Here is a 26,992-nt window from a genome sequence, read left to right on the forward strand (position 1 = left end):
GATCGCCCCCTGGTACTTGGCACTAGTGAGGCTGCATCTTGAATACTGTGTTGTTTTGGGCCCCTTGCTACAAGAAAGACACTGAGGTGCTGGAGCATGTCCAGAGAAGGACAACGAAGCTGGTGAAGGGTCTAGAGCACAAGTCTTATGAGGAGCGGCTGAGGGAACTTGGGTTGTTTAGTCTGGAGAAGAGGAGGCTGAGGGGGACTGTATCACTCTCTACAACTACCTGAAAGGAGGCTGTAGCCAGGTGGGGGTTGGTCTGTTTCCCAAGTGATAAGACAAGAGGAAAGGGCCTCAAGTTGTGCCAGGGGAGGTTTAGATTGGATAATATGAAAAATTTCTTCAACAAAAGGGTTATCAAATGTTGGAACAGCCTGCCCAGGGAAGTAGTTGAGTCACCATCCCTGGAGGTATTTAAAGGATGTGTGGATGTGGTGCTTAGGGACATGGTTTAGTGGTGAACTTGGCAGTGCTAGGTTAATGGTTGGACTTGATGATCTTCAACGTCTTTTCCAACCTAAATGATTCTATGATTCTATTCACTTTTCTAATGTGATTCTCTAAGTATTCAGGGATTCCTTCCTTATTAGTGTGCTCAATAAATTCACCAGGTCCATCATTTATAAGCATCCCCAGGTAGCTTCAGGATGAAAGCTTCTGAAACATATCAGCTTGTTAGATGTTAGTTTTTATACTAAAGATTTGCTGGACACCAGTGTTCCTGCTGTAACAGTGGGTTGAATCAATTTCCTTGCAGTCTTTAGCCACTGCTGTGTATTGGCTTTTGTCAAACTATGACAACCCCAACTGTGTTGGGGTTTTCTTACCTTCTGACAGAAAAATGTCATTGGCCTTTTCTGACCTTGTCCTATGGTCATACATGAGATTTTGAAAGGTCTTTTGAAATGACTTGGCTCCTCTGTTGGTACGATAATATTGCAGAGTACTACTTCCTGGATTTTCCTGCTAGACCATAACAGTTTTTACAGTGGTAAAGTTTTAAATAGAGTTTGAAATACTTGGCATCAGGATAGAGGTTTTTGCATGCAATATATTAGTCAGTGTGACTTGTTAAACCCCTAAAAAGAGTGGCTTGTGCAAGAAACTGCATATTCCCTAGTAAATCATAGAACTGTAGGAACTCAGTCAACCAGTCCATCTCTCTGTTTTGCGGCTGAGCCAAGGACTATTTTTGACAGCGATTTGTCTAACCTTTCCATAATGGACTCCAGTGATGAAGATTCCATGACCAGCCTCCGTGAACTGTTCCAGTGTATGGCTCTTTTTGTTAGTTATTTTGTCCTAATAGTTAACAAATCTTCTTTGCCACACGGTAAGCGGAACTATTCTTCTAACCTTGCTGGATGTGAAGAACAGTTGATCACTGTCATATTTATAACAGCATCTTGCATATTTGAAGACTTATGTCTTCCCTCAGTCTCTTTTCTAGACTAAACAAACTCAAATCTTTCAGCTTTTCTTCCTAGATCGTATAATCCAACCTGGTGGGTTTTTTGTTTTGTTTTGTTTTGTTGTTTTTGTTTTTGTTTTCATTTTTTTTGTTGCTCTTCTCTGAACTTTCCAGATTGTTTGCATAAATCTTGAAACATATTGTTCAAAACTGGACTGTATTTTTGATTTGAGGCATCACTAGTGCCAACAAGTGTGGACTAATTACCTCTCATAAAATGCCATACTGCTAACTGAGTTTGCACATGGTTGTATCTAAGATCTTTCTGCAGTTCTGTAGCTAACTTGCTTTTCCCTTCTTTGTAATTGTGCATTTGATTTTCCTGCTGAGATGCAGAACTTGTCTTTTTATTTCATCCCACTGATTTCACAGCCAATGATTAATTGGCAACTCTTTTAACCTGTCCTATGAAGGTTTTTCTACTCTTCACAGCCAGATGCCGTGCAAATTTGAAGTGTAACTTAATATTCTATCATTATACTTCTAACTGGGCTTTAGTCAATCTTTTCAAAAAAAAGCAATAACAATACAGTTTTCATCCAAGGATCATATAGTAATGTGTTCTGCAGAACTTTCTTCTACTGGTTTACCAATGAGAGTGTTGGGGGTGCATTGTGCAGCATGTGTCACAATCTTACTAAACTCGAGATCCTATCTTATATTTCTCCCTTAACCTTTGGGTCATAAACATGGTACAAAATAGAATGGTCTGACATGATTTATTTTTCACCTTCATTAGGAAGGTTGGCCAGAACACTACCTCAGTCCCTGGTTCCCCCAGCCTTTCCCTAGAGCCAGTAGTCACCTCTGGTTGGTCTGGTCTGAGTCACACCTGACAGTTTTATTAGAGCTCACAAACGCATTGGGCAATGGCTGGATCATTAGCTGAAGCTTAGCAGTACGTCTGTAATATCATGGATTTGGGCTTCTGGCAGGCAGGCAGCTAACGCCCTCGGATGCTGGGTTGACAATGGATGTCTCTGTTCATCTCAGAAAGAATTGTAACAGAAAAAAAAATCTTGCTGTGATAGTCATCAACCTAGCAGACAACAACAAAAGAGAAAACATGCCATTTTGCCTAGAGTCTGATCTACTCAATAACAGGTTTCCCAGCTCTGAAATGGTCCGTCTTTGCTTCCCAAATTATTTAAGAGTAATAAACATACTCATCAGCTGACTTGTCCTCCAACCCCTTTGAGAAAGTTTTTAAAGGGCTGCTTTATTCCCCCCCCACCTCATTCCTGGCAAATGCACAAATATCTAACTGAAGTCACATTACTTAGAAACTAATAGGAAAGCTGGTTGTACAAATAGTTCAGGATCTGGTCACAAATTTGCACTAAGCTGCTGGTCCTCCTGGGGTGAGATTCACCTTGGACAGAGACAAGAATTGCACCTTGTTAGCTCAAAAAAAAGGTAACTATACTCCTTGTATTTCAGTCAGTCTGGCTATAGAGTGAAATGGTAAGGCAGAAAAAGGGATCTCAAGAGTGTTGGCCTGCTAGCTCGGTAGCTATTTATAGCAAAAGAGAATAATCATAAGGTGAAAATATTTTTGTTTTATATTAGGTTATCCTAAAGTGAATCATAGTCTCTGAACCAATAAATAATGGAGAAAAATGTTTAAAAAGGAAAAAAATTAATGAAAACATGATTTTTTTTGTATTTTCTGGAAGCTTGCTGTGCCAGTTGCAGTAGTAAACATACCTCTTTTGAATCACTGGAGACAAAAGACAGCCTTGAGCTTAGGTGGTTCATATGGATTTATAACTGTTTTGTATCTTTTGAACATTCAGGAAAATCCGGCCCACAGATTTTTAAACTGTGATTCTGGCTACAGAGACACAACACATTCTTTTCTGTTTTTAATAAGTCTCTCTCTTTGTGCAACAAATCCTTCTAAAAAGTTGTACCAGCAGTGCTAACCAATGGGTAGCAGCTAGAGGCGGGGAGGGGGTGGCGGGGGGGGAGAAATGGCTTTGGCTGGACGGAGACTAAGGGATTTGTACACCCAAATTTCTATTGTTTTTAATAGGAATTTGGCTTAAAAAATCTTAGCCCTCATTTGTATTCAGTCTCTAACAACTGGAGGTCTCTAACCATGCATTCTTGCTGGATCAAATCCTCCACTGGTTGGTGCACCAGCCAGGGGAAAGCAGGCATGTCCTTGCCCACATCCTCTGGTAAGGCTCGTCCCTTGCCAGGTGCACTTTGCTGCTTTTCTGATCGAGAGCACCTACCATCTGCTGGCAGGAGCTTACAGCTGAAGGAAGGAGGAACTTGTATCCTGCCAGGAGTGCAGAGGTTACTTAACAATCTTAAGAAGGTTTACTATGTTATAATGTGGATTAGTTTTTCTCATTCTTTCAGTGGCTTTTCAGATTAAGAGAGACTTTATGAAAATACAGGACACTTGTGTATTCTACCTTTATTCCATATGTTCTGGCATACTGTCATTCTGATTCTACCATGCAAATAACTGAAGGAAGTGGAAAAATAATAAAAAAAAATCCTTGAATAACAACAGAAATTGATTATCGCATTTCGGTTCGGATGAGAAACCTGAAAGAAAACCTGGAAGCTTAAGTATATAACAAGAGGATGCTAATTTAAGTTCTGAAGACCTATATGATTATTGAGAACTCTGTAATTTAGGATTATTTACAAAAGGGCTAAGTATTACTGTTACATTATTGTATTCAGTTCATCAGTGGCTTATAAGTAAAGAATGTAACTTGGTAAGGTGGTTGCAGGTGAAAGGGAAAGTTTTGCAATAATGTTTACATTTTCACTACCTTTTCAAGTGACTAATTTATACAGCAGAGGACTAGCTATACAGGGCTAGCTGTATTCACTACTGTGTATGCTTATGAAAAGGTTGCAAAGAAATAGATCCCTGAGCAGAGCTCTAGTGGTGGTGCAGTTAGTATGAAAACATATTTTCAGTGTAAGTTTATTAATGCGAAGGATGTCGGAGAAATGAAAAACTCTGAAACCTTGATCAAGGCATCAAGATAATGGGACACATCATTTTGACACAGGAATTTTTATGGATCGCATGGGACTGGCTGTACTCCAGAATTAGTTCCAGGCCGAAATGTAATTCCATTCTATATCTTCCTTCGTGTTAGAAACCTGAGTAGCGAGTGGTTATTACACTGAACTATATTACGTGCGCTATTTAAGCACACTGAGTACAGTACATGATTACAACTTTATTTTTAAGTACACTTCTCTTTAATGTATTTTTACTTAGAATGGCTCTGTAGGTTAATGTTGGACTCAACCCGTATACACAGTGCACGTGGTTCTAGAGGGAAGTTGTATTATCTGCCAGTGCTGAGCATAATGAAGAGGGGAAGTGCTCTCCAAACTGTATGAAAAGAATGTATGAACAGGCATGATATTTTTGCTTTTCTGCCCATTGCAGCTGCTGCTTTCATCCCAAGAAAATAAGTGCTCAGTGCAGAGAAGGTGATGGCTGAAATTCTCCACCTGTTTCCATAGATAGGCACCTTTCTGGCAGCATAGCACAATTCTTTGTGCAGGCGACTGAACCACCAGAGCTAGTGGGTTAGATTCATGGGAGGAATTATGTTTAAATGCCTCTTAGGTGCTTAAAGATGTCTATAGGTGTCACTGGCATTCCTCTGCCTTCCCACCTATCTTCTTTCCCCCTATGCCAGTTCTTTCTGAGCTAGTTTCTGCCAGTGAAATTCCCACAGGATCCATCAGTCTGCTTCTGAGTTTGTGCCACCTGCCTGAGTCCTGACCGCATCAATCACCGGGTCTGTAGCCCACAGCTTAAAATTGAGAGAAAGGTGCTCTCATTCCCTTTCTTTCCTGTCTCACTTGGGGTTACCACAAAAAGTGTGTGTAGAGAATATGTACAATCTCACAAGAAAAAGGACTGTTTTGTGTGTTGAATCAACTATTCATTAAGGTTCTTACCTTTCAGACAGGAGATTTCGATTCAGATCTTTCGCCTGTTTTGGTGGATGAAAAATTTTTTTACTCAGGAGAATTCTGTAACACTAGCCAGGGTTGGGGTTTTTGTACTTGGCACCTTCCTGCTGATGTTTCTGATGTATTTTCCCTATGCACTATTCAGAGGATAAGAACGATTTCTAGAAAATCTATTTTAGGACATTTACTGCAGAGGAAGGAGAGGTAGGTCTCTATCCGTTGAGACTAATATACATCTAGAAAGTCGAATAGTTTTTTTTAAAAAGGAAGAAAATGAAAAGGGGGGTGTGTGTATGGAAAGGGGGATGGAACACAGGCAGGACAGTGGGAACCTGCTGTGGCAGCTTGGTGGCTGCCATTCTGCTGGAAGATGTAGGTTAAAATCTCTCAGCAGAGGAGGGACAGGAAACTGGGGCCGAGATCGATGAATGTCCTGACACTTGAATTACAGAGTATAGTCTCCAGCCAGTTTGTAAGTGTGTGTGTGTGCATGTGTATGTGATCTTATACCGCACTTGTCTTTGTTTCCTGCTGGCTAGCTTAAGCAGCTTCCTGCTTAGTTGCTGTCTGCGTATCCCATTTCAGTGTGCCCGAGGCCTCCGATTGATTTATGTGTTGCTGCCAGCTTGAGACAGTGAATGTGGTTATCACCTCAAGCTGTTTACCCCACCCTTAAAGTGCTAAATAACTCCAGTGGTTCAGCAGCTGGTTTATGAACAGCTCAAATATCAGTGCCGGGAGGGTGAGGACACTTGGGCACAATAACCTCATCAGCTGTCTGAGGCTGAGCTATCTCTTCTTGTCCATTTGAACTAGTCTCCTCTGGCATTGCACAGGCCAGGTACAAGGCCGAGCTTCAGTGGCTAGATGCCCTTCTGAATCTAGCTGAGATACACAAGAATTATATTTTATAGCGCTGAATATAGCCCTTCTAATACAGTTTTCTGAATTAAATGCCAAAACTTTATGCACGATGAGGAGCCTCATTTGACAGATGCTAAATTGGGAAGCACTATTAAGGCTGGGGAAGCCCATTGTGACTATACCTGGAAGTGGGTACCTCAGGAATGTCACTTGGAAATGAAGCCATCAGAGGCCGGGATTCAGTTAGCTAAATATGGATCTGCTTCTGAACCAGTGTTTTAGACTCTAACTTTAACTGGAGAAATGGACACTCTTTTATGGTATAGAGCATCTCTGGAAACAGATGTCTCAAACAGGCCAGATGAAGTATGCCCTGAAATGGCCCATTTCTCTCCATTGCCCATCAGGAGCCAAGGGGGCTACCTCAGCTGCAGACATATACCAGACCCCCAAAGTGAGGTGAGACTAATTTCCCCTGTAGGAACTGGAACTGAGCTAGGAAAAAGCTTATCTGGAGATTCAGTGGGTCAAAATCTGGGTTTAGGCCCTTTATCCTGGCACAGTTCCTTTGCATACTTAGGCCTTCACACCTTGCACCTTTGAGAAAGACATAATGTTTCTGAGTGCTGGGATTAATTGCAGCAGCGTAGGTTTGTCTTCCCGCTGTCTCAGCGGAGGTGGAGGCGGGCAGCCTCCTCATTCTGTGGCAGGCGAGGGGTGCAGGATCTGCCCTGAGTATTTATTTGCATCTGCTGAGCCTCTGCCACCTTCCCTTGCTTGGAACCATACAATGAGTTGTTAGGACATGGCCACTGAACACAGATGTAGGCCGTGCCCCCCACCTCCCCATTTCCCCTCCACAGTTTAAGTACCACACAATGTGAAGTGCACTCTGGTCTCCTAATCGGACATCCTAGTGTGCCCCTTCCTGCCTCGTCTTTATAGCTGCCTCCAGCTCATATAGAAAAGGACACAGTTCCTCTTAGGCACCCAAATAAAAGATTTCTCTAAGTGCTTACCTACTCCCAAGTGGGGTTTTTTTTTTTTTTTTTTGTGTGGCGTGTATCTAGAGTCATTTAGCTTAGAGTTCTCAGCTCAGCATTATGATTTAGAGAGAGAAGAGAAACTTCTGGGTGGAGATGTCAACAATATCAATTGCTCTACATTTCTGGGAAACGTCTAGCTGATATAAACTGTGAAAAAAAATCTGCTGTGAAAAGCTGTTTTAAATTAGAGAGTTTACATAGCTGAGGGGAAACTCAAATTTCCTTTTTCTGTCCAGGTTAGAATTACAAAGGTAGATGCATTAAAATAATTTTTTTCCTTGAAATTTTTATCTAGTTATTTTCCATTTCTTTCTCTTTTTCTTGTTTACAGTCCCTGTGATTATATAACAGCTCTCAAGAGGAAGCTACTACCAAGCCCATCTGATATTTTGTGCCAGCTGTTTTAGTGGAGGTGCGCTGGATTAGATGGAGCTCCACCTTCTTTGTCGAGGTATGTTATACAAGTAACACCATAAAATATGGTTCAGTCAGAATGATAGCCTACTTAACCTCTTGGCACTCTTTTCATTAATTTCTTCTTGGATCAATTATTATGTTTTGTCTGTCACAGAACTGGGCTGAAAACTCTGGGCATGGAATGTGTCATTCATTTAAACAACATCAAGGCACACTGTTCATGTTTAATTATTACTTTAATGCAAGTGCTAAACTGTTTTCAGTTGCATCTAACAAACATGTTTTCTGGGAGTGGTTGCTGCCTGACCTCAAGTAAGGGCAAGTTAGGCTAAGCCTTGAAATGCTGCATCAAGCTGTCATCTCAAATAGAAGCGAGCTCATTCATCCTCATGTGAACTATTATATAGATGAACTGATGGAAGCAGGATATATTAACTGCCCACCAGAAAGGACATTGCAGTATGCTGATTTATGATGAGTAAATTCTAGAGTAATCCTATTGATGATGCTTAAAAACATCTGTTCACAATGTTGCAGTAGCTAAGCTAGCAATATTGTGTAGAAGATGAAAGCCACCTGTTGACGAAGTCTTTTAAATATATATATAAATTTTTCTATCGGTGCTGTTGCATCAATTCTTTTTCAAGATATTCATTATGGCCTGACACATTCATTTGGAAATGGTCAGAACATTTATAGGCCCAGTTCCAGCAGAATGTGAGCATGTGATCAATGCTCTTGCTTTCAGTTGCTCAAAAAGCCAATTTGATGCAATGTTTAGAAGTGAATGTCATGCTAAGGTCATTTTAATGACAGAGATAAAAAAAAATCTAAGTAAATTTTTTTTTCAGGATAAGGTGCATGTAGAGAGCAAGGTCTGAGCTGTGTGTATTTGAGAGATCAGTCTGAAAGATTAAGGACAGAAAACACCACGATACCTAATGCCTTGGTGGGGGTAGGATTTACTGGGTTTTGATGTATCCAAATAAATTACATTCTGAGCAGTGAATTTTGGGATATCCGTGATCACTTCATAAGGCTGATGCATTCCATTTTCAAACTAAGTCAGAGGGCACGTCTACTTCACTTGACCTACCATTCACCCTGATCTCATCATTACTCTATATTAAGTTGACTAATATAATGACAACACTTATGCAAAGATGCAGACCTGACTTAAAAATTCCTACAGGTGTGATCCTAAGGCTTGATAGTGTCATTTGTTTCTAAATAATGTCTGTTGGGAAAATACTTTATATCTGGCAGTAGAGAGTAGATGTGTTTTGACATCTGAGACCAAAGTTTTCTGGGTTTTCCTTTTTCTGTTCTTCCTTCCTGCCTGTCTTTCCTGTTTCTCCACTGAGCCACCTTGCAGTCATTGCTGATGCTCATCACTATCCTTTCTTCCTGCCAGTGACTGTGGGAGCAGCCAGAAGGACTTGACTTGACAAGTACCAAATGGAGCATATATGTGCCAGAAATGCCAACCTGTGTTAGTGACAGCCAATAGCTTACCAGATATTGTACCACAGTCTTTTGAAAGAGGACTTGTAAGTGTGAATGACTGTGAAACCAGTTGTCTTTTGCTGCCCTTAATGTAGAACCATTAAGAGTTTTAAAATTTGAGCTTAACTTTTGAGTTTGAAGAAAGTTCTTTGTAAATTTCCTGGCCCAGAGTGCTCTTGCTTCATGCTCTTGCCATGGTACTCTGTTGGTTTGTCCCGGTTCGAAGGAATAAATCCTGTTTTAAATTTCCTTGGTTTCTTATAACAAAGGGCTCTGGAGGAAAGAAAATCTTTTAATCCTCCCAGCAATAACCTGACATGACCTTCTAAACACACTATTAACTAAAAAATATTAGCAATATTTCGTAGCTGTCTTAAGACGAGCTTACAATAGAGAGGGACCAAATATTTAGGAGAATGATTATACTTGGATCTGAGAAAATTAGTATCCACAGCACAATTACATGTTTAACAAGGGCTAAATGTTAAAAACTATTTAAAAAGCTGTGCAGTGGGGTATTGTTCAGTAGCACTGACAGAGCACAGCCAGTTTTCTGCATGCTCTTTCTAGGCTTGTGATTTCCCGGCTGCCTTAGCACAAATTACTTGCCTTCTCTATGTTTTTTAGTTACTCCAATCTGTTTTGCCTTTCCTTCCTAAGTGCTAAGCTTTTAGAAGATGTTCAGAGCTTTTTTTTTTTTTTTTACTATGTTCAATATGAGATATTTCTTAGAAAATTTTGCTGGAAGAGACAGTTTTCTGCAAATCTGATCTCTCTGCTATGTCAGTAGGCTGCCAACAATTGCACACAGCTTAAATGCCAAATAGGTGTTTTGTGAAAATCAAATACTGTTGTACTAATATAAGTACATTAACCTAACTCATTTGGAAAGAAACTTATGGCACTAAAGCATCATAAAGGTAATAACTCAAAATCAGGTATCCAGCTCTATACTCTGACTGGGGGCAGAGAGGGATACCATAACGTGGGATGCATAATAGAGAATTTCAGAGGAAAGTAAGTAGGAGAAGCTAGAGAAAAGAAATTCAACCTTGCTTTCTGTCACTTGGGTTAAGATACCTAAATTCAGAGATGAAATAGGGGTTTGGAGCTAGAAGTTGGTTTGTTACCTTTAAGCACCTCAAGTGTGCATTTTGGTATGCAGCAGGCAGCAATTGTGCACTTCCTTATAAAATTACTTGATAAATCTTGGAGCCTTTAGTCAGTCATTCTCCATTATGAATGTCCATTAGATATCTGATCTAAACCTAGTGAAGTCAATTACAGTCTTTCAATTGCATCAAGCACAAACTGCAAAATAACAGCTAGACCCATGGAGAGACATAGAGGATATGGTGCCCCAAAGTGGGATGTACACAGATACAGCATGCTGATATGTGCTGCTAGGTAGCCTCAGAGCCGGTAATAACCATGTTCTATCTCTGGAGAGGAGAGTGCTTCAAGGGTGGAGTTCCCACTTCTCCAAATACAGGTTTGAACCCAAATGAGCAGTCCCAATCAGAGCATATGCTTGGTGCCGAGTCCTCCTCCCAGTTGTGAGAACTTTTTTGAGTCAAGAAGTGGTATGGAGAGGTATCATGGAGGAGAAGGATGGCAAGAGCGGTCAGGTTTCCTTGTGTCTTTGGTGACCAGTTCTTGCAGCACAGGCCCTCTCTCATGGCAGAAGAGAACTGCTGGCAGTGTGGAGGCTGGAGCAGCAGCTCCACTGGATGTACCACTGGCTCTGACACAGCATAGCCCTGTTGTGGCTGGCAAGGTAGCTGTAGTGTCCCTGTTCGCAGCTGGGATCAGTGGTAGTCTGGTTGCCAGATCAGATCATAGTGGCCCATGCTCCCTCAGCCTTGGCATGGGTTTGTTCTCTTGCGGGCAAATCCTATTGGTGTCTAAATCTTACATTTTTGGATGCTTGTACAGCTGTGTCATCTATCCACCATTAAAATGGCTGAGGTCTTTTTCAGTGCCTGGCTGGTGGTGAGTGTGCTCTCCCCTCTCCTGCATGGGTATGAAATATCCTCTCCATTCTGTGTTTTCAGCCACAGCAGGTACAGTCGTATAACTCTACTCTTTGGAGACCACCTTACCTAATGTGCTAAGTGGTCATTTAGAGGAAAGTGTGGCAGGGAGGCAGCTCTGCTGATGCTATCAACTCTGCCAGAAAGACCTCTGGAGTCTTGCCCTCCTGATTATTCCCCCTTAGCCCTAGTAGGCTACCCAGGGCATGAGCCTCACAGATTGCTGCTGCAGGGAGGAGACCGTGATGATCATCAGATATATCCTTGATATAGTCCTATTTAATTAAAATAATATTCCATTAGTCAGTTTCTCTGAACACTCTCAACTGTTTGTTCATTCAGTTCTAAGTCCTCCACCAGCCAACATTTTGCCCAAAAAGCTTTCTGCTTTTCTTGGAGGGCCATACTGCTGTCTTCACTAGCCTCTGTAGACCCATCTCTGGACTGTCTTCTTGTGCTCCTGTATGTTTTTTGCTTCTGACAAGAAGTAGCTGTTGTAACAAGCAAAGTCCAACTCCCACTTCTGTATTTGACTCTGGCTACATGGCCCAGCTTCTCCTCCTGCCTTGTCATGCTGATTCGTGATTTAGCCTGTAGCTTCTGTTGTTATATTTATTGCTCCCTCATTTAATCTGAGTAGAAGATAGTTATGTCCACCAGCTTCCATGAGCTTTGTGGCTGCCTGCTGCTCGGAAGGCTTGCTTGCCGAGCACCATCTCATCTCTAGCAAGGCAGTATGCAAGGAGCTCGATGGCCTGGCAAATTCAGTAATTTTGCCCAAGGCCGTATGAATCTTATGTTATCCATGGCTTCTAATGGGCTGCATGTTCCTCACTGATATAGTGGTTGACTTGTGATGTTTTTGGATGAGTCAAATGTCTGTAATAGTGACACTACATCTATGTATGCGGTAAATGTGAAAAAAACCAGATGTCTATAAAAATCACTACAGTGAACAGAACACTATTATGATTAATCATAGCTGTACAGCTAATGTTTAGTATGTCTATAGGATGGGGTGGAAATTGCTTGTTTCACACCTATATGACTTTTACCTTAATATTTGGATTTCTTTTAAACTCAGCCCCAAATACTCTAGAGTTAAGTATAAGATTATTTATTTGGGGAATAATGGTACAATCACTACTGTGTTTTAAAACTTCTAGTACAGTCTCACAACCTTAAATTTATTTCAACATGGAATTTTTTGGGCAATATCTGCACCGTGCTCATATATAAAAGGAAGCAAACAGTAGGCACTGAATAAGTGTCATCTAGAAATGTGGAAAGAGAGTGTAGCAGTTGTTCCCCAATAGATTTCTTCCAATACAATGTAAATTTATTTGATGCTTATAAGGTGTCTCAGACCAAAGCTGAAACATTGGCTGAATGCTAGATTAAGGACAGAATCCTAATCCAGACTTAATCAGACACTCTGAAGCACAGAGTTTCAAAATTCCTGAGATCAGAAGGCAAAGAATTTCGCAAATAAGTATCAGCCAAGTCCTATTCCTGTAAGACTGAAGGTTGAATAATGAAAGAGCAGTGGCAGAAAGTAATAGTTGAACAAAGAAAAATGAAGGGTCTGACCCTATGAACTAGCTTTAAGGTCATGAACAGGATCTTACAAAATCAACACAAATTCATTACTGGAAGAAGCCAGAATAAAGCCTTCAACACAGGGCATGTGTGATGAGTCAAATCTGGTCAAGTGGTGTATACGTGCAAAATTCTGAATAAACTGGAGTCTGCTAATCAACTTAACAGGCAGTGAAGGGACAATTTCCATAACGAAGCCTGTAATTTCCTGGAGAGAGTTCTCTAGATTACTAACCATGGTTTGGACAAATCATGAGACAAAAGAACCACTTTTTTTTTGCAGGATTTTGGGAGAGGTACAGACAGTCTGCAGTGCAGACATATTCTTTTGTTGACTTACTTACCTGCTGTACTGTCAGGATTGAGGAACTCTCACGCTCTGTAGAACCCTCTTAAGACCTTGTCCTCTGGCTTCAATAAAGACTACAGAATGTTCTAAATGCAGTAACAAAGATTTTTTTTCAGAAGTACATAAGATGTAAGTTGGTAAATGGACACTGAGCGTAGGTGTTAGATATCTTTCATTTTTTTCTACTAGTTTTTGAAGGATGGTATTTCTCAGAATAATGTGAAAAGGCTTGGAACGCTGATTTATTCCTGTTGGAAGATCATTCTGCAAATGACTCCAAATTGCAGTAATTTAGAAATCTTGAGGTTCTGTCTATATTTGGAATTGTACATTCAGCAAGCTTTTAGTACAAATATATGAATCTTTGGTAATTACTTTAATTCATGAATAGAACTTTTACTGAGCTGAATACATGAATGTACCTTACAGTGTTCAGGCTTTGTGAGACATTTCTGCTAAATCGGCTTATGAATTTCCTTTTGATGAGCTTAATTGTTGACAGATTTTTCAAAAGCCAACAACAGCTTGCTTTGCTAGCCAGTATTCACATGAACTGGATAGTCTTGTGAAGTCCTTTATTCAATTTGCATAATATTTTGCTTCTACTGTAAGATGAAGTGAAATCCTTTGTAGTGAACCTAACAGTGTTAGACATTGTAAAGACATCGATCCAAATAAAATTTAAAAAACCAGAAAAATCACCCTCCCAGCTTGTCCTTCAAGATCTCAGAATATGTAAAACTAGGAAAAAACATGTAATTTTTCTTTCTTTTTTTTTTTCCAAGGACTATTTAGAAAAGGCCTAAATAATGTGATGTGATCTCTTACTCAATGAGGATATTTTGCTGGTTTCTTCAACAAAGCTGTAACTAGGCTTTTCATTTAAGATCCCTCAAGTCAGAATGTATTGCAAATGCTAATATAGTCATTAAATCAACAAAACCAACAAGCCATTTTGTCCTTTTATGTGAAATAGATAAATTCTGCATCTTATCTATCTCGAATTTTTTGTTGTTGTTGGTAATATTTTAGAATTTCTATCTTTGAATACTGTTTCCTGGGAGCATAAGTTGGAAGAGAATGAAATTTAAGCTAAGCAATGGGATCTTTAGTTATAATGATGGTTGTGGATATCTGAGTGAAGTGAAGCATGTCGAAGCCTCGAAAATAACTGACCCTGTTTTCCTCTGAACATTTCTGAAGAATTCTGGTCCGTTAATAATGCCTTAAAAGTAATAAAGACTGAGATCTCTGGATTCTAGCCAAATGAGGCCACATTCTACAGTCCTTGCTTTGTATTACTGGAGTAAATTTCCCATTTACTCATGATAAGATGAGGACTAAGGACTGAGTAAGGGTGGCAGGATGGGAATTGGTTTGTCACCTCTGAGAGTGTGTTTGCAAACTGCTGGAACCACAAATGAGCTCAGTGTTTAGCAAGATGGTGGATGCCAGCATGAAGCTTGGAAGTGCCAATTTTAATTAAAAACTGCATTTTCAAATCAAGTTCCTAGTTAACAATGGGTGGGAAATTCTTCCCACCATGTAAGCTTTCTGAATGTTGTATTGACTGGCAAGATGGGTGCAGCTTCTCCTTCCACAAAGAGTGCTGCTACCATCATCTTCCCCTTCACCTCCCCCACCAGAAGAAAAAGACTGCATTGTTTGTGGAATCTCTCCTTGTTCAGTGTCCTGCATTTAGGCCAGAATAGACAGATTTTATTTTGTCCTCCCCCATCCCCCTTCCTTCATTGTTAACAATGGAGTGAACACATGAGATTAACATGGCTCTTCACATGGCTCAATTGTTGCCATTTGTAAAGTACTGAATACTTCAGTGTATAATTGTAGAAAATAATTAAAAAAAAAGTATCAAAAGATTCAGTCATTTTCTGTTTATTCCAAAGACGGGGAGAACAGAGTAGTAGAGGAGAGATGGGGGAAGCCAACAACAAAAAAACAAATTAGTTTAAGAACCAGCATGTTCCCCTTACTTTAAGGAACACAGTAAACATTTCAAAAAGTGCATGCCAGCTCATTATCTAACTCAGTCTTCATTGACTTCATGAAAAACAGCAGCAGTTAAGCAATGTTTGCCAAAAGCAAATTTAGGTACATGCATTGCTAAAAAAATGTGACATCCGCTCCGTACAGGTTCCTTAATCTGCCACACAGGGGCAAATCAACATTTCATCATTATAATTTCTCTCTGCTGTTTAGCCCTTTCATGATTCATCTTCTAGTCTGTTTTGATAATTGTTCATCCAAAACTGTGGTGTGACGTATGATTTGAATTGTTGGCCAGAAACAAACCTCTCCAAGTGTTTAAAGATGTAGAGACTTCAGTAATATAATCTTGAATGTAATATCTGTTTGCAAGTATCTTTTTTATGAAGTTTATTGTGTTAAAAAATCTTAAATGGATGTGGGCTATTTATGAATTCCTTCTTTACGTAAGTTTTAGGTTTTAGTTTGTCACTAATTTAATGTATTTTTTTAATGAACATTTTTTCTAGTTTATGAATAATATAGGTAGCTTTCTTTTTTCAGTCAGTTTGGTGTGGCATTTGCAGTTTACACTTACATTATTGAAATTACTGTGACAAAGCATTTGAATATACTGTATATTCAAATATCATCATTTATCATGATAGCAAATGATACAGCAGATTCCATGAGTTGTTCCTTATAGATATGTTACCCATTCTTTGGGAAACTCATACTTCTGTATGTCCAAAACATATAAATCCATGAATATTTTGAATCCTGTTGAACTTGGTTTTCTTTGGGAGTAACTCTTTACTCAAGAGAAACGCAAGCATCAGTTGAACTATTGTTTTATTAAATAGCTTAAAGAACAGTTCCCTTTGGAAACCATGCAGGCTTTTCCCTGTAGCCCTCATGTTGTCTGGTGTGCACGTTTGTGTCCTATGGGCAATGATTTCTCTCATCTTAAGTCTCTCCCTTCAAAATTAACAGGCCATTTTAGTAAGCTTTATTTCACTCTGGAATCTACATACTCTTCTGCCATATGTATATGAGTTTCTGTGCAGTTCTGGTCATTAGTTATTCTAGTCCACAGACATCATACTCTTTATGAGTAAAGAGTGTTGAAAAAATGCTTGTTTACTTGGTTTTTAAATACAAAATTTCTGTTTTTTTCTTTTTTTTTTTTTTTAAAACCCCCTTTGATTCAGAATTTGTTAATGAAACAGGGAATTCTGTTGGTAGAAAACTATGCCACTTTCTTAGGGTTTTTGAAACATTTATCTCATTTTCCTTTGGGGAAAAATAAAACAGCTGGTGAAATTAGGATTTCAAAATGGAAAAAAAAAATTGCTTAAATAAACATCCATTTAACATTTTATCAAAAGCTGGAAAATGCTGGTGAAATTTAAATCTCCTCATCTTCCCTAATTCTCCCCTTCTTCAAACATTCACTTTGTTATTGTTAAAATTGTAAATCCTTATGAGGACCAGGTGACAGAATGCAGGTTTTCTTTCTCTTTTTTTTTTTTTTTTGAGGTAGTTATGTCCAAAGCAGAGTATATCAATATGTTCCAATATTTATTTCAGGCCTTTCTTTGTTGTTAAGTAAAGATTGCTTCACTCCCGTGGCGTGGTTACTTCAGTCAGCGCAGTACAATCTGGAAAGTACATTGACATGGAAAATCAAAGTGTTACATTTTGAAAGGAGTTTTTAAACAACAGTAGGAAGGACATGGGCATTGTCGGTCGAAATAACTGAACCTTAACTATTAGTGTTGATCAGGGAAATGTCAGAGGAAGAGCATAAGGGGAGCAATACACGCTTGTACCAAAGGTCCCAGCACCTTGTACCTGATAGCAGCCAGCAGAAGCAGCTTACGGAGAAGTGTAAGAAGCAGGGCAAGTATAGAGTGATTCTTCCTGCTTGTCTACTTTCCCAGCTTCTGACAGTCAGCAGTTTTGGGACTCCCTGTGCTGAAGTTGCATCTTAACCATTGTTTTTATGAACCACTGAGTGCGGAAGCAACAATAGGAACAATGGATCACTGTTCAGCATCAGTGGCAATTGCACTTAGAAATAAGTAACAGTGCCACTTCAAAACGCTTGACATGGACAACAGGAACAGAAGAGCCAGGAAATTATGGCAGTACTAAAGCCACACCCATGGCCAGAGGCAACAGCTCACAGCTCCTCCAAGTTGTGAACTCCTTGGGAGCTGAGAATCCCTACCATGCAGAGAGGTAGGAGCCAAAGTCACCATTATATAATGCAGCAGCTTCTGCCCCTGTGGGATCTTAATGGGACATGGTGCCTTGTTCTTCAGCATAGGGGTTCCTGCCTGTGTGTTCCTGCTGAGATTTTTTTTGGGGATAGCTTGGTGACCTTGCCTCATACCAATGCATGATGCCACCAGTCAGCTGATCTCTGGTGGTTAAGACAGATTTCCACATTCTCTTGGAGTTACTGTCTCTTTCTCTAGTTCCTGTTAAAGCATCTGTCCCACGTAGGATGTACGCAATCCCATGTCATTTCCTCTGGCAGCCCTCTTTGGGGGTTGTCAGCAGGGCTCCCCAATAAGTAGCTCTACAATAGTCTTCCTGCACAATACTTGACCTCATGTGTGATCAGCTGTGTGTTTCTTTCCACAGTAAAACATTTGGAAAATGACATAGCCTGAAGAAAACGGAGATTCAAAATTTGGCTTCAAGTTTCCTCGCGAACCAGTCTGCTCCTCCATATCTGTAGAAGGGGACAGGTAGGTTGCTGCAAGAGTGCTCTGCAAGCTCCTGCTCAGCAAGCCCCACAGTTAGCCAGTCTCTTGAGTCTGCATGAGCCAGTGACTCCTGCTGAGTTCCTGTGAGTTTTTTGCATGCAGCACTTCTCTCTGTAAAGTGGCAACATGCTGGGGCACAAAATAGAAGGTCCTGTCCTGGCGTAAGCACTGCACAGAAACGGAGGGCAGTTGTGCTGGATAGGAACTGAGCTGTGATGATGTTGCGGGTAGTTCCTGCTGTGTTTTGGAGACAGCATGTGTATGTTTGAAGTTTACTTCGGGATGCAGAGTAATATGCCAGCACAGGTTTCTGAAGAGTTCCTTGCTGCATAAATAGCCTCATTCATTTCAGCAGATGGCTCTAAGTGTAACCCAACTGCCAGAGTATGGTCATCTGCCCATGCAGCTCTTCCTTCCTTTACTTAATTGTACTCTCACAAAAGTGTCACTGAACCCCACAGAAATGTTGCTTGGGTAAGTACTATATTAAATCATCAAAAAAATTTCAGGAGCTGAGACCAGATAAGAATGAAAACTGTAACAGTGTCCACAGTAATCACAAATGAAACCAGTTTTTGCATTGTCACCTGTCTTCCTTTTCCTGACGTTGTGATGTTGAGTTGCAGACCTTATTCACTTTTGCAGTCCCATTGTGTTTTACTGCATCCTTTATCTTTGTCTTTTGGAAAGAGCAAATAAAAACAAAGCTTTGCTTTACATTTTTGCTTGAAGATAAACTGGAACATTTTAACAGACTAACTTTAAATGGCTGTTTACTTTTGCAGTGGTCAGGGCCAGTACTCAGGGCTATAGCTACATGCCTAAATTCCTATGCTCCTTTTTAACAATTTAGGGGTCAACATTTCTGAAAGTGTAGGAAGGATGGTGTTGGTGCAAAGTGGTGGGTATGCTGCCCACTGTGCCTGAGAGAACTGCAAGACTGAAAGAACAAAAGTGATGTAGGTCAGTCTCTGGGAAGTCGCAGAGCACAATCTGTGAATTACACTGATGTACACAGATAGGTGGAGAGGGACTTGGTTTGTTTTTTTGTTTTTTTTTTTTTTTTTAAATGGATAAACTTGCACTACCTGCTAAATTTGGACTGTTAAACACATTCTGTGAAGCCAGAGCTGAACCACACCCTTCAAATGTTAAGGGCTGTTGCATTAAACCATTGTGCTACCCAGAGAGCTCAGTCAAATGAGGACAAGTCTGCAGGCAGGTGTAATTTCCTTTTAGAAAATTGATAGATGGTGTTTCTGCATTCTGTAATGTGTTGGTTTTAGTCTTTACAAAATACAGCTTGCATTCTGTTTTAACTAGTAACAAATCACGCATCTGGAACAAAGAGGAATGTAGCTGAGCAATATATTACATTTAACTGCAATCTGGTTCAGATCCTCTGGTTCCTTTCAATTTAAACTGTGCAACAAATGTACTCCTAGTCTTCATTTTTATCACTTGTTGTAGCATTTAGCAAAGGTCATAGTGACCCAGAGGAAGCTTAAGAGGAAAGTGTTGTGGTGGATCTTGGAAATGGAGTTTGACTGTGATGACGGTGGGCGTGAAGCCAAGCCCAGCTCTCCTGCGTGTCTTTTGCTTGCAGTCTTTATTTTTCCTTACGCTGGGCTGGATTCAATCATGCAGCCACATCTATGGATGAGGCAGAAATCTGCAATAATTAGTACATCTCTCTTCTCTGATGGCTTTTTTCAAAAGAATGCCTTAAATTGTTTACTTTTTCTGTGGTCGGATTGTTGAATTAATAACAAAAATGTAGCCACTGTTGAAAAGAACAGTCTTCCAGTGAATGCCTGAACATTTCATTCTGTGCTTAGTAACCACCATCTTGTCAATCTGGTGACAAACTTTCTTAATGGGGATTCACCTGCTCAGGTCAGTAGATTCAACAACATATTGCCCAATTTTTTTCATTTATGATTTTATCTGTTTAGATTTTTGCCTACGTTAAGGCTGGCTAATTAGACTGGTGCAAAGCTCTTTGCGAAGTTACATAAATGCTGGTATGAACTAGTATTCACTTACTGGCTTCGTAGTGTTTCTGTTTAATGTAGTGAGCAATTTTTAACAACTAAAGTATTTCAAAACCTGTAAAAACTAGTAAAATATGAATCAGTAGAACTCGGTTGGATGTTCTGATCATAACATATTTAATGGTTCAGAAATGTCAAAGCTATCCTGATTTCCAAATTTTTCAGATATAAACCCGTAGTCTTATTATAAAAAATTATTAAAATTTATTTCACAGAAATTTGTGCGATGCTTTATACCATCTTTTGCAACAATGCAAAGCCTATCCATAAGGTAGGCACGTATGTATCTGGCCAGATTTATAGCTGCTAGTGTTTCTGGGTACAAAACACTCACAAGGTCCATTTCTAAGAAATTCTTGGATCTTTGGTGTATCACACAGTTGAAAAAAGCTTTTCCAAGTTTTTTTTAAAGGGCAATTTCCATGTCTTACATGTTTTTTTCAAAAGCAGAAGTTCTCCTGGCTCTGTAACACACCTTGGTTCTGTGTTTATCAAGCTCAGATCTTACTTATTTATGGATTACCATACTGTTTTATTGATTACGATTCCTCTTTCCTCTGGGCGAAAAATAACCTGCAGTGCCTAAGAAGTATGTGTTCAAGAACATGGCATACATTACTTATGTTGTGTCCAGTGAAAAATGTTCGTATTTTTGAAACATAGCCAATTTTCTGCCTTTTCTCCAGCTGCAGTCAGAGTACTTTATTCTTCTGTTACAGTTCCTGTAGTGAAGGAATGTTTGGGAGAGGGGTTGGCACTCTGATGTACTTAATATATTCAGTTTCTTCCTCTGGGTCCATCTGGTGTAAATATTCTGCATTTCTATGTTCTTTCATAATTGCAAATATATATGGATTACTGAGGGTTTTTTGTGGGGGTTTTTTTTTGTGGTTTTTTTTTTTTTTTTTCCTGTGAGTTCTCCAGTGCTGTAAATAATACCTGAGGTTTTACATCTACCTGATCTCAAAAGACAAAATCTAAAAAGTAAAACTTACGAGCTCAGGTGAGCTCAGCTACTAATGTGCAGAAATAAGCTGGTTTTAACATGTTTTGTTATGAAGGTAGGAGTTTTGCAAAGAGAAGTCCTTTAGTGACTGTGTACCTCAATGTATCTAATTTTTGTTCTAAATGTAGACATTCTTATTTTGGCATTTTATATAATCACAAATATAAATATTTCCTTTGTTTTACTTCTAACTGCATCATATACATCTTCTTATTGCATATGAAATACACTTACTGCTGTTACTGACATTATCTTGTAGTGATGTTTTAAATTTCATTTGTAGAAATCCAGGTCTTTTTGTGACGATATTCTTTCTATTCATGCACTTAGTTGTGATCGTTATTGTATATTCAGTGCAACGGAAGGTCACAAGCTCTTTAAAAACACATTAATCACAGTAAAACTTGTTACCAGTCCGGTTCGTAACAGCTACATGACATATGTATCAAATCATACTAATACACTTTTCCAGTTTGTTTCCCTTTCCTACCTCCCTCCTACCACTGTGATTTGTATTTAGCTACAAAAGCAACTGTTGTGTCTAATCAAAGTAAGAAATGTAGTATTCATAGTTTCAGTATGCCATGACTGATGAACACTACATTTCCTGTGGTTCTGTGATTAGTTTGTAATAAAGTATATTACAAATGTAGCTCTGGCATTGCCTCCAGTTAAAAAAAAAAAAAAAAATGTATCAGGCTCTTTATTTACCAGAATCACACTGAGTAAAAGTTTAACTATCATGTCAAGGCTATCTTCTCAACAACACAACAGGCAAACTTACTTAAGTGAATTAGAGAACAAAGTACAAATGTGTTTGCAACCAGCATTTCCATAAGATAATTCACATTTCACTATGTACTTATGCAATGCCACTGTGACACTTGGTTGATGTAGACATGCTGAGTAGATAAGGGAAGGGGAATCATGTTGTAACATACTTCCCTTGTTGACTCATGGGCCCTTTGGGACATCTTACTCAGTCTCCTATCCAAACCTAACTCATTTCTGCCCATTTTAAGCCTAATTACCCATTTCAATTAGTGCATACAGTTAAAAATGTTAGACTTCCATTTATCTATGAGTGAACTGCCCAGTGTGTTGGCCATTATGATCATGGTAGTCAACTTGGCCATCTCACACAAGTCACCTCTGGTGAGCTGGCAAAGTTCCTATGCAGCAAAGAAATTTTAGAGACAAAACCTGACCCTGTTAAAGTCAATGATGGTTTTGTGGTTGACTCTGATGGCTTCAGAATTTGTAAGAATTGTTTCAATATGTCCTAAGATCTACTTTCTCAGAGCATTATGTGCAAACAGGTCTCTTCTCTGGTAGCACTGTGGCCCTCTGGACTTTGGGATGAGGGGGCTCACGCAGGGGCCAAGAGCAGCTCATTGAAAACTCCCTTTCTGGACCATAGAAATGGACAGGCATTTCTGAGAATACAAATAGGAAGATGCATCATGTTATCTGGTGTATCTTATAATTTCTGATTAAGAATTTAAGAATTTATCCCTAAATATGCCAATTTTTTTAACTAAGTGACATGTCACCACATTGGTTTAGAAGTAATACAGACACGTTTTATTATCTTGCATGATTCTGTGGAACAAAACCCTTTAAAATCTTGTAGGATGATCTAAATACTTCTTTTTTAGTTGCTGGTATTATTTTAAATGCCACAACAATCACAAAAGAATTTTAATTTTATTAAGGAAATATATTTTTAAAAAGATTAAAGCTTTGCTTCTGATTGTTAAAGTGGTATTAAAACAAGGTGGAAATGTGTTTGTAGTTAACTCCCAGAGGACTCGGTGTCAGAAGAAATGTCACTGTGTATTTTCCTTTTTAGGAAGGTGGCCTCCACCAGATGTAAGCTCAGAAATGGCAATTGTCATTCACGTAAATGACTAGCAGGTTTATCATGCCAGTCTCTGGGGCCGTCTTGAATTTTGGCAAGAGGCAAAGAGCAGGCCCATAAGAAAAAAGTAGTCCTCATGGGAACAGTAAAAATATGTTGGTATTGTTTAATTCTTTCATAACATACTAAATTAATTTATTTGTTTTTGAGCCTTTTAAAGTATAATGCCATCAGGGAATGTGTTTTTCATATAGTTCTCTTACAAATATATTAAAGTTTTAGGGAGAGTAGTCTATGAGTAAACACCACTGGTCATCCACACCGGGTGACTGGGAGACAGAAGGCTTTATTTTTTGCTGCTTTACATTCTGTGTAGTAATTGGCATCAGTGCAAAGTGATCTTATATGTACATTTTGCAATCCTTTTCACACATGTAGACAATTGTAGAACATGCAGGACTGTGGAGTATCAGATTCATATTGTTCATAAATTCTTGCAAAAAACTCTGTCATAATACTTATCATTTGGTAGATGCTTTTGACAACTATTCATGTTTGGTTAGTAATGTATAGTTCAACTGTGTTTCTTCCAGACCACTCAAACCACTGCATGATATGCTCTGGACTGGGCTGTTAATTCTGAGAGGTGAATGAAACATACTCCAGTTAACTCATTGTTTGGTTGGATTATCTGAGTAGGAGAACCCTACTATATAAGTAAACTGAAGGGAAACATATTCTCTGTTCAATGGGTAAAACCCCCCCCTCTGATTTTTGTTCCCCATTGTTCCATTGATCGTTCACAAGCTTCAGCTTCAAAATGCCAACACTGCAAGAAAAACTGTCTTTACAGCTTTTCAGAGAGATACCAACACCAGAACCAAGTATACTGTAATTGCTTCTCTTCTATTTACATGGAGCACTTTTTGATCTCTGAAGCTGTCCATGTTAAAGAGGAAAAAACCCTCCAGATTTTTCCCAGATGATTCACCGTCTTTGCCCATTACTGTAAGTAGCTTCTGTTCTCTACCATACATCCTGGCAGGTATTTTGAAGAGCGAAAAAGAACAGAAGCCACTGAAAGCTTCTGGAACTGTCAGGTTTCTCCAGATACTATCCGGCTATTCACTTATCATCTGTAATACATATCTAGACATAAAGAAAGCCAGGGTATAAATCATTTTTATGAATACTGCAAAGATCAGAGTTAACCTATGGGTCAGAAACACTTCATTTATTTGGAAACATGGAAAGAAGTTGATGGTTGGACACAGCTTGGCAGGTTTCCCTTAGAATCAGTGGAGCTCTGCCAATTTATGCCATGCTTCTCATTTGCAAAATCCCCCTTGCTGAGTCCACTGACTATTCTTTTCAGGAGACTTCATCTTTTTGATTTCCTCTCAATATTGTAATGAAATGAAAGTAGCAATGGTGAGAGTATTAGAAGTTATATACTATACAATGAAAGAAAAAGAATCTTATAAACTAACTGAAATTAGAAGGAACCATTCCTTATGCACTGTTGAATTTAACAGCTGATTTTTTCCAGACAATTAACATACCTATTTTCCTCTACCAGAGCTGATAACAAATATGTTAGTCTGCATCTAACAATTCCTGATGGTATTAGCCACCAGCACAAGTTCACTATGGCCAAATGAGCTTTTTAACTTCTCACCCAAATCTTTCCCAATATCTTCCTTGCTTGAGCATCATCTTGCCTACTGTTCAGGCCTTTGAACTAGAAAGTCATATTCAACAGAAACTTTCTTCTAAGTCATGACTTTCAGATCTTGATGCCTCTTTTATAGAACTTCCTTAAGATAAGCCATTCTCATCTGTCCATATTCATCCAGATCTGTCCTACCAAATGCAAACTACTTTTCTTTGGTTTTGCGGCCTTTTGTATCTTCAGCCTCTGTTTCACTGTTCAGATGCTATCTCCAAGCTGGTCTTCCAGTTGGCTACTGATGCCAACCTTCATTTCTTGTTTTTAATTTCAAGAATTTACCTTTGTGCTTTACTTTCTGCTGCTCCTAACGATTGAAAAGAATTTCCTGTGGCCATCCACTAAACAAGTCTGTAGTCTTACTCTAGACCCTAAAACCTCATATTTTTGGTGATAGCTAAAGAAACCTTGGCAAAAAACAAGTCACTAGTGGTAGATCACTACAGGTAGGACTGCCTGGTGGTGTATTGTTGTCTTTGGTATTTGCTTCTCACCCTCTATGCCCATAATGTAATTTAATAGGGGCAGAGTGATATGCGTTTTGCTTTTGTTGCCACAGCACCAAGCGCAAAGGAATCTTCATCCCTAAATAGTGTTCCTAACCATGAAGCAAGGTTAGATAAGCCACAGCATATTAGGAGATGTCAGAGTGCCAGTCCTCACTGATTCTGAGCACGTATCCTGCAGAAGCCACCAGTCTACAGAAAACTTCAGTAATCATCTGCTGCCTCAACTTCTTTGGAGGGGTGATAGATAGATGTTACTGAACACTTGTATTATGTGGACTATCTTTAGCTCTAAGGTTTTAGGTCATACATTAAACTAAAAAAATATAAAAGGACTGTGGAAGCACACTGACAAAATTTCTGACAATCGAGTTGTGAGTTCTCTGAGACACATCCATCTGAAATTATAGAACATCTGGGAAAGAGATGTAGTGGGACTATTCACAGCTGCAGCAGGAGCTGTGGGAGAAATCCTGCAAAAAATGTAGCTAAATATTAAAAATATAAGAAAAACAGTGTACAATTAGGATTAGATAATCCTTAGCATGATTGGGGAGCACTAATATTCAGCTGATGACCAATGTGTGCCATAAAAAGAACAAAGGTGAGTTGCAAGATCAGACTACACTTCAATGAACCTAGAAAAACATCCCAGTCTTAATGATGTGAGATGGCAATTTCACTCCATGTTTTCTCATTCCTTGCTGCAGAACAAAACTCCAGGACTTCATGATAGGAATGTTACTTGCAGATGAACTTTGTGTTTTTATAAATAATAGATGCTTCCATGCCCACATTTAATGGTTTTGCACCACCCAGACAAATGCTTACTCAGGCATAAAACCTCTCTAGTGTTAATAGAAAACTGACTCAGGAGCCTGAAATGCAAAGACAGTTCCACAAGAAATGTGGAGGTGAGATATTGGGAACAGAAGGCATAACCAAAGGATGCTGAGACAGAAAGACAGATGCTGGCACAAAAGACAGAAAACTTAAGCTAGAAAGGCTGATAAGTTAAGAGGTTGGTTTTCTGAAGAGAGCGAGCAAAACAGGAACTTGAATACAGATAGCTAGATGTTACAGACGACAGGACTGGGTGACAATGGGAGAGAGAATTGAGGAGAGTATGGTTCTTATTTTTCTCTTCTGAAATGTCTATAGCTTTTCAATACTGTGATAATGAAGTTATGTTTTGGCTAAACTGCTGCAAGTCAGCTCCTTTCATTTTTTAGTAAATCCTAATTTTTAGAGGAAAATTCATAAGAATGTCGCTGTTTCCACACACAGTCATAAAATGCATAGTCAAGCTCTCAAGCAGTAGCACACTTGAGATCATAACAACATGTATACCTCTTCAGGAACATGAATCTTAAATTCACTGTCTGTGTTTTCCTGTGGTCAGGAAAAGCAATGGCTAAAAGGGGAATTTGTTTTTCCAAACTGTGGAACAAAGAGTATAATGTTGAAGAGTAAACCAGATTGCTTATATTCAAGAAACTTTAAAAATACTGTAAAACACAAAAGAAAAACACCCTTTCCTTAGGACTTGCAAAGCCTTTGCATCTTTTCTGGTTTATAACAGACTTGTAAAACTTAAGCTGCTTTAATTTAAAGCTCCTTTTATTTATTTTCACTCAGTTTTTATTAGAGCAATAAATTTTTTCATGGGCTTAAGAAGTAAACAACAAGTCTTAAAACAACTAATTCTTTGAAAACTGCTCTTCTGAGATTCCCACCTTGAGTTAGCTATGAAAAACATGAGCAGTCCTTACAATACAGAGGGAAACTAACACCCTTGCCAGTTATTGGTTTGTGATAT

At 39.1% G+C, this 26,992-nt stretch overlaps 1 long non-coding RNA gene across 1 annotated transcript in view; it reads left to right on the forward strand.

The window, feature by feature from the left end:
* LOC142601987 (uncharacterized) overlaps nt 1–26,992 on the forward strand; it is a 415,639-nt gene that overhangs the window by 106,853 nt on the left and 281,794 nt on the right. Inside the window, exons 3-4 of the long non-coding RNA XR_012835563.1 lie at nt 7,682–7,801; nt 17,893–17,999. This is a non-coding gene — a long non-coding RNA (uncharacterized LOC142601987). The remainder of the gene's footprint in view (nt 1–7,681; nt 7,802–17,892; nt 18,000–26,992) is intronic.

The sequence above is a fragment of the Balearica regulorum genome, chromosome 5 (genome assembly GCF_011004875.1).
Source record: "Balearica regulorum gibbericeps isolate bBalReg1 chromosome 5, bBalReg1.pri, whole genome shotgun sequence".
In the NCBI taxonomy this organism is placed as follows: Eukaryota; Metazoa; Chordata; class Aves; order Gruiformes; family Gruidae; genus Balearica; species Balearica regulorum.